Source organism: Molothrus aeneus, chromosome 26, assembly GCF_037042795.1.
Source record: "Molothrus aeneus isolate 106 chromosome 26, BPBGC_Maene_1.0, whole genome shotgun sequence".
NCBI lineage: Eukaryota > Metazoa > Chordata > Aves > Passeriformes > Icteridae > Molothrus > Molothrus aeneus.
In genome coordinates, this window is record NC_089671.1 from 682084 (window position 1) to 696198 (window position 14115).

Consider the following 14115-nt stretch of genomic DNA (forward strand, 5'->3'; position numbering starts at 1 on the left):
GGTCTCCGTGGGCAGATCCCTCCTCTCGCCGCCCCCGGCCGAAGTGAAACCGCGATCTCAGGAGGAGGCGGAAGATTCCCGCTCCGCGGCTCCCGTGTACTCCCATACCACGCCTGAACCCCCGCGGCCACGGGAGCCGTGGCGACACGCGAGTTCTGCGCGGCGTGGCCGGGCCGGGGGGGAGCGCAACCTCCGCGGGCTCCCGGCTCCCGGCGAGCTGCGTCCCGGGAAGTTTTTCGTTAATGTCGAATTAATCGTTGTTAATTAAGGCTGGTCGCGGGGCGACTCGTGAATTGGCGTGGACGCGGCTCACTGGACCCCGTTCCTGGGAAGGTGCTTCGTAGAGGACAGAGCCGGCGGCACCGGGGGCACGGCCCGGCGGGGGAAGCGAGGCTGCGGGTCGGGAGCTGATCGTGTCCCCCGGACATGGCGGGCGCTGTCGCAGCGGCGCCCATTCCCGTGGCCGTGGGGCTGCCGCAGCCCCGAGCAAGTCGGTGTCTGCCCGGCACCTTGGCTGTCGGTGTCCTCGGTGCACGTTGGAACAGCGAATCCGAGGCCGTGCCGCCCGGTACCGGCACCACACGCGAGCCCTGAGGGGCCGCGTAGCTCCCGACCGTGCAGCTGCCTTTGCCCCGCCGCCTGCGCGGAGCTCCGCGGAGGAGCCCCGCGGCCACGCGTAGGGGCGCAGAGAGGAGAGGCCGAGGTTCAGATTCCGGCCGCCTCCCACGGCGGCATCAGCGGGGAAACAGCTCCATCCTCGCGCCGGAACCCACGCGGAACCCGCGCGGGGCCGGAGCCGCGCCCCGGTTGAGATGCGGGGGGGGCAGGCAGAAGGGGAGATGCAAACGAGAACGGAGCGGGGAAAGCAGCGCGGAGCCACCGCCGCCACGGGGGAACCGCCCGAAGCCCCCGCGCGTGGGTGAGCCGGGCCGGGGTGCGGCCACTCGTGGGGGTCTCGGCCCGGAAGGTGAAGTGGGACAGAGCTGCTCCAGCCGTGCGGGACGCGGCAGCGGCGGGCGGGCCGGTACCCGGGCAGTTCCCACCGCTACCGAAGGGTGTCTGGAGACCTCCGCGCCCGGAGCCGGCGGCACCTTCGGGGGCCCCTCCCGCACAACCGGGCCACTGGGAGCAGGAGCTGAGCCGGGGCACGGGCAGCCTTCCACGCTCCCAGGGTCAACGGCAGGAGCTGCCTGGGCGCCCCACGAGCTCTGGCCGGGTGGGACCGCTCATCCCTGCGGCTCCCGTTACCCACACCGGCCCGGGGCCCCGTTCTGGGATCCCGGGACTCGAAGCCGTCGAGGGGACAGCTCCGGACCGGCGAGAGCGTGTGCTGCCGCGGCAAACCCCGTGTCCGCCCATTTGACCCCTAACCATCCTCTCGGCCGCGGGGTCTACGCTCCTCCAGCCGCACTCGCGCGATGAACTCCTCGGGACTCAGAGGGCTGCTGGGGAGCAGAGCGCCCGGCTCCCCCCTCGGTTCTCTGCGGAGGACACCACGGCAGCGAGTTTTGCAACGAAACCGGGGGTCTGGAGCCCCTCTCGGGGTCGCTCGTGGCGGTGGCGGGGCGAGCGCGCGTGTCCGAGTGCGGCTGAGCCGGGAGAACGGGGCAGCGGGACGGACCTGGCTCCAACCCAACCGCCGGCACCATGGATCCCGCATCGCAGCGGGGCAGTTCCCCGCCACTCCCGTGTGCTCTGCTGGCCGTGCTTCAGAAGCTGCTCCGTCCCGCGGCCACCCGCGTTGAGGACGACAGGATCCATCACAGCCCCGAGCCCGACCCGGCCCGGTTCCCCGCGTGGCCGAGGATGCCGCTGTCCCTCAGAGACCCCTTCATGCCACGTCGCGTCCCAGCGTGTCCCAATCTCCTGGGCGACCCGAGCACGGCCCCCACTCCAGGACCGCAGAGAGGAGTGGGCAAGAGCAAATGGCCCCCGGCAGAACCCCAAAGCTTGCCCGCCCCCGAAGGGATCCCCCGACCGGGCTGGCCCTGGGGTCCCGGGAGAGGCATCCTGCAGCCCGGGCACCGCCGCGCAGGGCAGAGCACGCCCCGGAGCCACTTTCCACGCGAGCTCCCTGCTTGCGTGGGCGCTCCGCTGCACACCCGGAGAGACCAGCCCCGGATTCCCCGTCAGCCCAGCCGCCCGGTTCGGCTGCGGGTTTCTCCCGGTTCGGTTCCGTGGCCGAGCCGTGCAGGAAAACTCTTCTCTGCCCCGGTAGCTGAATAGAGCCGGGAGCAGCATCGGCACTTGGCCGCCCCACGGACCGGTACCGGGCTGTGCCGACGGGGGGCGAGGACCCGGGACCCCTTGGCACCGCCGGCACCATCGGCTCACGGTCCTGTCCGAGACTGGGGGCTCAGCCCGGCCCCCGAGACGCCGCCTTTTCGTTTCCGAGCAGCTCGGGGACAACTGAGGAGACAGCGACCGGCTCCGACCTGCGGCACCGGTACCGCGCAGTGCCGCCGGGGCTGCTGCCGGGCAGCGCGGGGGTACCCGCTCCGAGGAGGGGACATCTCGGGTGTGCCCATGCAGCGGCCACGCCGACGGTCCATAAGACCCCAGAAATTCCCGTGCAAGTTTTCGTGTCGAGTGTTTGACATCGAATTCATGACGGGGCAGGGCTTCCCCGCCGGCCCCAGAGGCGACGTGGCGGCGAGAGGCACCGTGCCCCCCCGGACACGGCTCGGGTCCGGCCGACGCCTGGCAGGGCACCGGGTACGGTTGCTGCCCTTTCTCCGGGGACCGAAGGGGGCTGGCGGAGCCGTGGAGGGATCTCGGCGTGGACGAACACAGAGGGAGCGAGAGGATCCCGCCTTCGGGGACTCTACCGATCACCTGGGCAGAGGAACTTCTCTCTGCCCGTTCGATCGTTATTGCCCGGTTACGGAGGCTTCGGCCGGTCAGCGAAACGACCGCCCCGAGGAGATGCAGCTCAGCGCCCGTCCCGCTCGCCTCCCGCCGCCGCTGCGGGACCGAGCCGCACATTCTCCCCGGGGCAGTCGGTACCGAGGACCGTGGCGGCCAAGCCCCTCTGATGCTCGCGGCCCCGTCCGGGAAGCGGCGGGCGCAGCCCGGCCTCGTACCGACGGTGCCGCTCGGAAACGCTGCACTTCCCGGCGCGTCCCCGCCGGCCCGGTGAATTCCAGGTGCTTTCCATAGGTGGCACCGTCCTCCTGGAAATGGCGGCCGCCGCCTCTGCGCAACCGGCGGCGTTCCTGCCACCCCAGGGGGGCACTGCCACCGCCTCCGCCGCGGGCCGCCCCCCGCACGGCCGGTTCAGCAGGGCGGAGTGCCCGCAGGAGCCCCCGGGAGCTGTGCCAAGCCCCGGGCAAAGGGCGGGGGTTTTTCCCTCTGCGGTGCCCACGGCGGAGAGAAGCCGCCGTTCTTTCCAGAAGCACAGACCCACGAAGGCTGGGGATTCTCCCCCATCGGCCGAGCCCACGCGTGTCCCGCAGCCACCGGTTCTTGGGGGCGGCGTGCCCTGAGCCCCCGCTCCGGCCAGACCGAACGGCGGGATCCCCGCGGGGAGCGCCCACGGAGCGCCCCGACGGCAAAGCGCCCGCTCCCGGTTCTCCGGGCGTGCCGGCACATACCGGAGCCCCTCGCCGCCCCCGGCGCAGCGGTTCCGCGGGTCGCCTCGAACCTCCCGGGCGGGGAAAGTGCCGCTCCCGGGGGCGGCGGGCCGGGGGGCGTCGTTTATCGCCCGCTCCAGGCTCCGAGCGCTCCGCACAAAAGATCTTTTGTTCCCGGGGGTTCTGAATTTGCTCATTATTTGTAGGAACATAAACACGAGCTGTTTGCGGATGGGGAGAGAGAGGAACCGGCTCGAATACAGCGTGGGGCGAGGAAACGGGAATGTTCCGGGGTATTCCTGCACCCCGTCTAGTCGGCGCGTCTCCGTGCCGCCGGCTGCTGACCGTGCAAGGACGGCAGAAGGACGGAACGGATCTGTCCCTGCAGCGGCCAAGGGAGTGTCACGCGTGGGCAGCGGCCACGCGAGGGCCCCCCCAGGGCGGGACAGAACGCGGAGGGCGGTCCAGCGGCTCCGGTGGCCACGGCCCCGCCGCGGGGGGAACCGGGCTGGGATGTGACAAATGAGACAAATCGAGCCGCCCGGGGCTGCCGCTACCCCCGTCTTTCACCCAGTCCAGCTCTGTCCCGGCTCCGTCCCCGCCCGTTCCCACCGCCGTCGCCCGCTCGCGCGCAGCCCCGCGACTCCGCTTTTAACAAAAGCAATTAGAGGTGAAGGGCTGCTCATTTGCATTCCGCTTAATGACCGGCGGCGGCTTCCCCGGGGCGGGCGGGGTCCGGCGGCAGCGGCGGGCCCGGGCCCGGTGGGGCGGGGGGCGCGGCCCGGCCCCGCCCGCGCCGAGGCCCCGCCCCCAGCCCCGCCCCCGGCCCAAGGTAGGTGCTGTATTTAGGATCATGCCCTTATATGGTGATGCGCGCGGCGCCCCGCGGACGGCGCGCACCATATAAGGAAGCGGTGCCGGGGCCCGGGTGAGCTGGTGAGCGCTGATTGGCCCGCCCGTATCGCAGCAACGGCGCGGGGGGGGGAGCGGCCCCGCGCCCCCCCCGCCCCGGCCGGGACCCCCGCGGGCACCGAGCGGGGACGCCCCGATCCCACGGGACACTCCCGGCGGGACCCCCCGACCGTGCCACCCCCACCCCGCCCGGTGCCGCTGCCGCCGGCTGCCCCTTCCCGACCCGGGGGCTCCCGACCCGCCATCTCGCCACGGCTCTCCCGTGGACACCGACGGCACTTGGGAGGCCACGGCGCTCCCGAAGTGCGGCGGGACCACCGGTCCTCTGTCTCCGCAACGCGGGGCACGGAGGAAGCCGACCGTGCCTGCCCCACTGGCGGCAGAGCACCCGGAGGGACCGCGGGCTAAGACAGCCGGCGGGACGGGGCGGTCCCGTTGCTCCGCGGAGCGGGACTGTGCGTGGGCGAGGGGGGAACGGGCCCCGGCGCTGCACGGGGTGGGGTGACCCCGATCTGAGGCACAAAAATCGGGGCACTTTGCGGACGAGGGCGGCCGGGGGGGCAACGCTGTGCGAAGCATCCACAGAAGGCAGCGGCGCCCTTTGCACCGCGCACGCGGGCGCCACCCGTGATGCGCCCCCACGGCGGCAAAGCGCCCTCAGTGTCCACCCGCCACGGTGCGGACCGGCCGCGGGGGAAGCTTCTCCCGCTCTCCGGTGGAGAAAGAACCGCCCCATCTCGGCTCCCACGGTCCCGTTTTCGGAACATCCCCTCACCCCACAGACACCCGCGGAAACCACCGGCGGGGAGGGAACTCCGGCAGCGCAGGCGACAGCCGCGCACCCACGCGTGTCCGCTCTTGCCCTGCGGGCAGGCTCCGGGGAGCCGCCGCCGTGACGGGCGGGGGGCGGCGACACGGTGCGGCGACACCGGGTCGAGTTTTCGTTGCGGCTTCGCCGCGGAGCCGATGCGTGGCCAAGTCGTGGCCGCACGGTACCGCGTGCCCGCGGCCCGATTATTTTTCTCTATTTTATTTTTATTTTATTTTAAACCGAAAGCAAAACCGGGCACTGGGAGAGCGGCTCCGGGGCTGGTGCTCCTCCGGCGTGTCGGGCAGCGGGGGGTGACCGGCCGCCCTTCCGCCGCGCCCCCCGGGGCTCGGAGCCGCCGCTGCTTCGGCGGGCACCGGGCGGGGGCTGCGGGCACGTGCACGGCGGTACGGGCCGGGCGCGCTCGGGGCGAGCTGCCCCGCTCCCCCGGCGCGCCGCAGCTGAGGCCACACACCGGGCACCGTGGGCTCTGCTCCGGTCCCGCCGCCCCGCGGAACCTCCGACCGTGCCCCGCGCCGCCTGTCCGGGGCTCCCCGGAGCGGGGGGGGGCGACGGCTGCGCCGCTTCCTCGCCGTCCCCCCCACCATGGCAGGATTCAGCGGGCTCCGCCGAGCAGCCATTTTCTGCAGCTGCTTCTCCACCAGAGCTCAGGCGGGCGGCGGGACCGGGCGGCGGCACAGCCCCGGGGACCCCCGCCCCGCTGCCCTCGGCCGGGACGGGCGCCCCGAGCCCGGGCGGGCGGGGCCGGGGGTGGCCGGGCTCCGCCGCAGGGCTCGCCGTGACAATCCCACCCTTTCCCCGCCATTTTGTTACCGTGCTGGCGTTTTCCCAAAGCAGACACAGAGCGGGAGCCTTGGGAACGGGCCCCCGTTGTGCCGGGGCGGACGCCCCCCGCGACCCGTGGCCCCGTTCCCTCCCGCCCCCGCCGCGCCGCACCTGGCAGCGGGGCCGGTCCCGGGACGCGCGGCCACCGCCGGCACCGTCCCACCGGGATCGCCTCGCTGCCCTTCGCGCCCGCGGCACCCGAGGGTCGCGACTGCCCCGGTCCATGCAGGACCCTGTGACACGGGGCTGGCACCGAGTCCCGGGCCGCCGGCCCCAGGAGGAGGATGCCCTTCCCGGCTCCCCTTCCCGATGGAGCGGGGACGCGGGGCTGGTCACCGCCTTCTGCCCACCCCACGGGCAGCGCCAGTGCCCTCAGGGCCGAGGGGACAGTCCCATCGGGGAGGGTCCGTCGCGGGGCCGTGCCGCCCGGCACAGCACCCTTCAGCCTTGCCCGGGCTCGGTGCCGGTCCCGGCTCCCCGCGGGACCAGCCCAGGCTCCCTCGCGGGAACCGCGTGGGGACGGTGCTTGGCCCACGCGAGCCCGGGCACCCCGTCGGGGCTTACGGCATGGCCAGACAGCCGGGGAGGGTGGCGGGGGAACGGGGGGAGGTGGCCGGGACGAACCGCGGGACAGCGCTGGCGGCGCGGGGACGGGCGAATGCCCCGACGGGGGCGGCCGGTCCCTCCACCCGCGCGGGGCTGATGAGCGCCGGGTTGACACCAATCACGGAACCCCGCCGGTGGGTGCACGTCCCCGTCCCACGGCTGCAATCCCGGCTCGGGGAGGCATTCCCGGCTCGGGATGTGGCACTTGGCGGGGGACCCCGGCCCGGCGGCGACGGATGCCCCGCGCGGCGCGAGTGGGAGCGGAGCGCGGCGGGGCCGGTGCGTGGCCCGGGCTGGGCCTCCGGAGCCGAGCGGCGGCGGAGGGCGGAGAAGGAGCGGGGAAGGAGGGGGCTCCTGCAGTGCTGCAATGCAGCGCCGCGCCGAGCCCGCCGGCCCGGCCGCGCTCCGCCGCCCGTCACTGCGGCAATGCGGATGGAAGCCCCGCCCGGGCTGGGCCGAACCGGTCCGGCCATCCCCTGCCTGCTCGGGCCGCACCCCGCCCCAGACGCGCCGGGCTGCCGCTCTCCCCCGCTTCCTCGGCCCCGTTTCGTTTTCCTCCCGCCCCTGCCGGGACCGCGGGACGTTTTCTCCCGCGGCGGGACGCAGCAGCCTCGTGTCCCCGGCATCGCCCGCTCGCCCTGTGCCTGGGGGCTCGCAGGGACCCTCATCCCGAATGCCACCCTGGGGGCCCCCTCCAGCACCCCGGCTTCTCTCTGCGTCTCCCCTCGACGCCGGGACTTGCGAAGCCCCCGGTGCTGCACCCAGCCGGGGCGGATCCCTGGTCCCTGCCCCGCTCCGTTCCAGCTTCTCCCGGGAGAATCTCCCTCCTCCCTACCTATCCCCCGGGCCCCCCAGGCTCTCTGTGTCCCCATCTCCTCCTCCCTGTCCCCGCTGTCCCCTGTGCGCAGTCCAGCAGCAAACAGAGCTGCGGAGCCCCAGGCGGGCTGGGGGTCCCACCTCGGCTCCTCTTCCCCGTCAGACACTCGGGACCGCAGCACCGCGGCCGCTCGTGGGAGCCCCCGGTGAGGGAGAGCCCCGCGCCGCAGCCGCCTCTCCCCTCCCGTGTGCGGTGATGTGCGGGCAGCGCCCTGGAGAGAAGGGATTAGTCACCTTGTAAAAGCCGCTGATAAAGGTACAGCCCAGCAGGGCACGGCGGACCATGAAGTGCATAAAATATCGGGGCTTTAGACTGGGGGGCCACCAGAGCCCCCCACTGCCCGCTCCTGTCCCACAGGCTCACCCCCCTCTCTGTTCGACTTTTGCCGCAGCAACCTGGGGCTGGATCCAGGGATTCTCTCCCGGCCATGCCAGGCAAACCGGGTTCTGCCCTCCCACCTGGATGTTTTTTTTCTGACGCGGTGAAAATGGCATCGCATTCCAGCTCCAGCTCCTGCTGGTGCGGACTCAGCCGCTGGATCCTGCCATGTCTGCCTTTACTGGATTAAAGCTCAGCCGAGCCCCTGAATTTCCTCCCTGGGAGAACTTTTCGGGCTGATCCAGATGTCCTTCACCTTCCCTTCGGGAGGCCGGGCACCCCCGCGGCTCCCCCTGGGGCTCCCCCCGCCATCCCTGCGCCTCTGCCCGACTCCTCTCCAATATTTCAATGTCTCTCTCAGCTACCGGAGGCTGTTCCACGCGAAAGCGGGCTCACCAGTGCCACACACCGAGCAGTACCGCTCCGCCTCCGCTCCCCCGCACCCGCGGGCAGCCCTCACCGGCGGCGGTGCCGTCTCTGTCCTTGTCCCCGTGCCTGTCCCTGTCCCTGTCCGAGTGCCCCAGCTCCCGCTGGCACCGAGAGAGCGGCGCTACCCGCGGTGCCCGCCGCGGAGCTTTGCCGGAGCTCCTCGGGCAGTGCTGAACGCGCACGGGGACAGAGCGCAAACCCCTGAGCGCAAACCGGCTGCTGGAGGGGGGGGTCCCCGTCCCCCGGGCCGCCTCAGCCCTGGCTCCTCGGCTCCTCCTGCTCTGGCTCCTCTCCGGGAGCAGGGAACCGGGGACGCTTCGGGAGCCCTTGGAGAGCTCGCCCTGCCCCGGCGGGGGAAGGTCCGGGACCCCCAGAGGTGTCTGAGCCCCCCAGCCCCGCACCAAGCGGCTGCCGGGCTGGTTCCCTGCAAAGCCCCCGCTCATCGCAGCCCCTTCTGTGACGCGGTCCCAGCAGCCCCACGCAGGATTCCCGCCCGTGGAGCCGCAGCTCTCAGCGGGCTGTGCTGAGCCCCCGGCTGGCCGCTGGTAGCCCACGGGCACGGGGGGGCTGCTGGTCCCGGCCCCTGTGAGACCCCCAGCTCTGCGTCCTGGTCTCCCAGCGCTTGGGACGTGGCACCAGCGGCCATTCCCAGCCACGGGGACCGCGGGTGGCGAGCGGGGGAGGCACAGGGCAAAGGCAGGAGGAAAGAAAGCGAAGTTAAATTTGACAGCCCGAGAGCGGAAAGACAATGCCACGACCGAGACTTATTTGTCACATACTCAGGCACGAGATGGAAGGAATTCATTCCTGTGATAATGCTCGTCCCTGCTCAGCCGCTGCTGCTGAACCACAAATTGCTGCTTACAGCACAAAATATGGAAATGGAATATATCAGATTAGACGCCTTCTTGCTGGGGCTCTGCTCTAGGAGTTATTTCTAAGTCCTGAGAGTTAAAGCATCTTCAAGCAGCAGAGCATCAAACCCTGAGAAAGGGGGTCTGCTTCAGGCGGCGGAGCTACAAAAGGAAAAACACCAGGAAATCGGCGACCGTGGAGCCACTGAAAGATTTTTCAGAGCAGAGAAAGAGACGCCCAGGGAGGGCTCTTCCCACCTCGGGTTAAAAATGGCTCAGGGTCAGGTTGAGCCCTTAAACTCGAGATAAGGCATCGTTCCAGCGGCCGCCGGGGAGAGGGGTGGCACGGCTGCTGCCCGAGCGCCGCCGCCTCCTCCCTGCACAAGGCACCGTGAATCCCAGGGTTTGTCTGCTGCTGGTGGCTTCATGTGCCAACAGAACGCAGGCGGAAGAAGGACAGTGTCACAGCGTGCTGGATCCAGCGCACATTCCTGATGCTGAAACGACAGCCTGCCTTGCACCGCACGCCGAATGGGTGGGTGCAGCGGGGACAACGCTTCAGCCTTCATTTTTCAGCCCTGTGGAAATACTAACGTGTGAAAATTAACGTTTCCAAGCACGTGTGAATATTACCGTTTATTTTGTGTTTTGAGATGCTTCCGTGGCTCCTTGATACAGAGCAAACTTCCGCTCCCCTAACCGTGTGTTGGGTATTTATAAGAACCCGACGCTCCATTGTTTTTTTCTTTCAGACAAAATATAAAATACTTCTTCCCGAGCAGCTCCCCGAACTTGAGGAGCTCGTTCCCCTCAGAGGCACCGGCAGTGGGAAGGGGTGCAAGAGATGGGGCGGCACCAGGACACAGGGACCCAGAAATTCAGAGGGGGACCCCCTTAACCCTCATCTTCTGACACACCATGCCCAGTCCATCACAAAGGGCGTTTTCAGGGGGTCGGGACCGCTCTCCCCAACGCCGGGGCCGAGGGCTGCCCGCTCCCCTGCCTCTCCCCGCGTTTCCCGGTGCGGTCGGCTGCCCCTTTCCCCCTTTCCCCTTTCCCAGGATGAGCCCGTTCCGCCTGGCACAGCCCGGAATGAGCCCGTACCCCATGGCACAGCCCGGGATGAGCCCGTTCCGCCTGGCACAGCCCGGGATGAGCCCGTACCCCATGGCACGGCCCGGGATGAGCCCGTTCCGCCTGGTACGGCCCGGGATGAGCCCGTACCCCATGGCACGGCCCGGGATGAGCCCGTACCCCATGGCACGGCCCGGGATGAGCCCGTCCCGCCTGGCACGGCCCGGGATGAGCCCGTTCCGCCTGGTACGGCCCGGGATGAGCCCGTACCCCATGGCACGGCCTGGGAAGAGCCCGTTCCGCCTGGCACAGCCCGGAATGAGCCCGTTCCGCCTGGCACAGCTCGAGATGAGCCCGTTCCCCATGGCACGGCCCGGAATGAGCCCGTTCCGCATGGCACAGCCCGGGATGAGCCCGTACCGCCTGGCACAGCCCGGAACGAGCCCGTACCCCATGGCACAGCCCGGAATGAGCCCGTTCCGCCTGGCACAGCCCGGAATGAGCCCGTTCCGCCTGGCACGGCCCGGAATGAGCCCGTTCCGCCTGGCACAGCTCGAGATGAGCCCGTTCCCCATGGCACAGCCCGGAATGAGCCCGTTCCGCATGGCACAGCCCGGAATGAGCCCGTATCCCATGGCACAGCCCAGGATGAGCCCGTTCCGCCTGGCACAGCCCGGGATGAGCCCGTTCCGCCTGGCACAGCCCGGAATGAGCCCGTTCCGCCTGGCACAGCCCCCGCCCGCTCCCGCCGTGGCCATTTTAGCCCGCGCTCGCCCCCGCCGCTGCCGCAGCCCCGCTCGCCGCCTCCCGCCGCTCCCTCGCTCTCTCCGGCGGCTGCGGACAGGTCCCGCCCCGGGGCTGGCGTGACGATGCCCACGAGGCGTGACCCGGCTCCGCGGGACGTGCCCCGGAGCAGCCCGGTCCCCCCGGCTCTCCCCCCGCCAGCGGCGGCACCGGGCGGGCGGGCGGGGAACGCTGAGCTCTGAATTGCTGCTCGCAGCTCTGGGAGCTGCCCTGGGCTGCGGGAGCCGAGGGATAGCGTGTGACATTTGAGTCATCCTGATTTTCCTATCCTCGTGTTTCACAAACGAAGTGACACCTTGCCCTGCTGGGCATCAGGGAGGGGGCAAACCCGGGATGCCGGAGCCCTTTCCCGGGGCAGGGTGTTCCCTCTGGGGCTCGTTTCACAGCCATTACCAAGCGCCGCCGTCCCTTGTCCTGGACACCCCAGACTCATCCCTGCTGAGGACAAAGACGAAGCACCCAGGGGCTTCCCAATTCTCAAACACGAAAAATTCCCAGCCAGAATTCCTTGCTCAGCATAGTCTTCATATTGAAATTAAATACACGTTTTTTAAAGCTCCCATCAGCTCAGACCCTCCATGCAGGCTTCTGTTAATGCATTTTCTAATAATATCCAAGTCCTCACCCTGGCTGCTACAGCACAACACCTCTGAAAGGTTTGCCTTATTCCTTTCTCGCCTCCAACTAAGACCTTCTGAGTGAAGCAGCTCTTCCTTCTATGCTGTGGAGCTGTGTCCGCATTCAGGCCATGGCAATGCACAAATTCCCTGGAAAATGGGAGCGTGGCCATGCTCCCCTCTCAGCAGCTCCCTGGGACAGAGCCTGGAGCCCCGGCAGAGCTCAGCCTCGCCGTTGTGGCTGGGGCAGCTCCTGTGCCCTCACCTGGCGCGTTTCTGGTGAAAGGGTGCTGCTGTTCGACAGGGCTCTTGGAGGGCTCGGAGACCCCGGAGGGTTTGGAAATCCTGGAGGCTTTGGCAGTGGGTGATCGAATTTCCCCTGTCCCACCCTGGTGGCGCAGGGCCCGCTGCCAGCAGGGCGGCACAGGGACAGCCCAGCCCCGGGGTGCTGCTGCTGTGTCACACAGCGTGCTTTATGTGCCTGCTCCTTCGACAAAAATAAATCCTCGCGTTTGCAGTTTGCTTTGAACTACATCAAGGTGTCAGCTGAACTGACGGCTGCTCTGAGAAACGGCCTCGGGAGGTGCTGGCAAATGGCTCTGGGGTGAGCCTGGGATCTCACTCGGGAGGCACCGGCGGCTCCCAGCCCGCGGGGAGGAGACCCCGGCCACCCTCAGCCCTGCCAGGGCCTGGCCCAAACTTCCATCACTGCAGAGACCCTCGTTTCTCTCCTGTTGGCAGCCGGAGGTCTGTCCTGCAGTGACATCCATCCCTTCCGTCTCCTCACGCTGGCACAGACCCAGGGATGGCTCCCACGAGCAGCTGCACCACCCGGCCCTTTTCCCTCCCCAGTCCCTGTTCCAGCCCACCACCAGCCTCTTTCCCTTCCCTGGCAGGCTGCACACGCCTGCCCACAGCCACCTCTGCCCCTCTCTGCTGTCCCCCTCTCCTGTCACTCCCTGCAGCAGCCACGGGGGTCCCTCCTGGGGAGTGCAGTGAGGGGGCCCCGGAGCTCAGCCCCCATCTCCATCCAGCCTCACAGAACAGCTCTCCCCTGCTGCTGCCTGAGGCTGGGCCTGCCACAGACCTTGGCTGGGTCAGACAGAGCTGCCCCAGCCACATCCTGTGTGTGAGATGTGTGAGATGCTTGGTTTGCCTGCCACGGGATCCTCCCCGGCTCAGGGGGCAGCAGGAGCTTTCCCAGCCCAGGGGATCATCAGGAGCCATTCACGAGGCTCTGGAAGCACCTGGAGAGGGTCTGGGCTGTGCTGCCTCCGTGCAGCTGCCTTCCTCTTCTGGTGCAACCGTAAACAGAGCCGTGTCCTTGTGGCCATGTCTGACAGATCTCACATGAATCTGGGCTGAGTCCAAACGATCTTATCTGTGCAGAGACTGAGAATTTCCCATTACCAGGCTCTTTTGACTGCTCAAACCAGAGGCAGCCCTGTGGGATGGGGGAGATGAGGGAGTTCAGGGCTGGGCTGAAGTGGGGGAGCCCCTCTCCATCCCCTTGCCAGTTGTCCCAGTTTGGTGAGGGCTGCACCTCCACACACAGGGGCACCAACCCCGCCAAAACCCAGTAAATCTCCTCAGTGGCTGCTGGATCAGCCCCACAGATCCAGTTTTAGGTAAAATAGTTTCTAGCAGCTGTGTGTGGCTGTGCTCAAAGGGACAGGTATAGAAAAACATAACCCAAAACATAACCCATTCATGGCCACTTTTTGGCCTTCCCTCCCAAAAAGTGGCCATGAATGCTTTACCTTGTGGCTTTATCATGGAGGATGGCTGCTGAGATCACCACACCACCACCTCCTGACACTGGATAGCAAAACCAGAGAGGAATGGGAAAATAAAGGAGAAATCTCACAAAATGCACACAATGGATGCGTGGAGGAGCTGCCCCCACCCCATACATGAGCAAAAGCACTGAGTGCCCCAGGTGCCAGGGAAATCTTCCACTTCCCACTGCATACACCCACCTCTGCCTTCTGCCCTTCTTGAGGAGAAGCTCCTCTCCCATTCCCAGTCTGGACCTGAAGTCTGGATCCATTCTCAGACTGAACCTCCCAGTTCCCACAAGACTGTTTCTCACTCTGATTAAAACACATCAGCTCTGCTTTGTGTTTATTGAGCATCCTTCTTCATTACAGCATCCTCACACCACGGAGGGAGCCCTTCCACCCAGCTCTGGGGGCCACACTGCCACTGTGCCAGGTCTGTTGCCTGGGGACGGTGTTTCCATCACTTTCCATGGAGCAGGGATCCCACTGACACCTCCTGAAACCACACAGGGCCAGGGCAGCTGCTGGAGATGAGCTGGATCCCAGCCTGGTGCTGG